This window comes from Octopus bimaculoides, chromosome 21 (genome assembly GCF_001194135.2).
Source record: "Octopus bimaculoides isolate UCB-OBI-ISO-001 chromosome 21, ASM119413v2, whole genome shotgun sequence".
Taxonomy (NCBI): domain Eukaryota; kingdom Metazoa; phylum Mollusca; class Cephalopoda; order Octopoda; family Octopodidae; genus Octopus; species Octopus bimaculoides.
This window is the reverse complement of record NC_069001.1, coordinates 13546471-13547355: the sequence shown is the minus strand read 5'-3', so window position 1 is coordinate 13547355 and position 885 is coordinate 13546471.

The window sequence follows — 885 nt, the reverse complement described above, 5'->3', positions numbered from 1 at the left end:
CCCAACGATCACAAACTGCGGTACTAGCCTTTACCTTTTCATTCGCAAAATATCTATTTTTAAAAGGAAGTAAAAAATCTGGAAATCGGCTATAACAATATAGTCTTCCAGCCTCATTGCTATGAAGGTATGCTGTTGGGGAGAAAAAAATTAGAGGAAAAAGTTACTGAGGTTTAAAAATCGGGAAAACTCTGTATTTTTAGCTTATAGCGAGACAAAAATTTTCTGCGTTTAGCGGAGCAGTGTCAACTTTAAGGTTGTACCCTGTGAAATTTATAGTTTAGCGTCTGTGACATGACCTGTTCATTGTAGGTTTCTAAATAAACAGAAATACCTAATAAAATTAACATGTATAATCTTACTGATTCTTTTGTCTCTTCATTGATTGCATGTTTTTGTTATTATTTTTTAATTTGTTATATTAATATATTTGTCTGCATGTGTTTACTTTATGCGTAATTCAGTATTATGCATGCCTGTCATGTGTGTGACATAAAGAGTATACCTGTCATGTGTATGACCTAAAGAGTATACCCTTTCGTCAGTTGTCCCTGTTTCATCTACTCCGCGTTTTCGAAATACGGAGTAGATGAAACAGGGACAACTTTATGTTGCATGTCTCGTTTCTCTGTTTGTTTTCTTCGTTGTTCAAAAAATGTTCGTTTTCTTTGTTTCCGTTTTTATGTTTTCGTTTCTCATTGTGTTTAACGTTTTTTTGGATGTCCTGTACTCATATATGCATGTATGTGTACATATAGATGTAGGTATGTACATATATGTATGGATATATGCATATATTTATATATTATTTATATTATTATATGATCGAACGCCACGCATCCTTTTCCAAGTATACATATATATATATATATATATATATATATA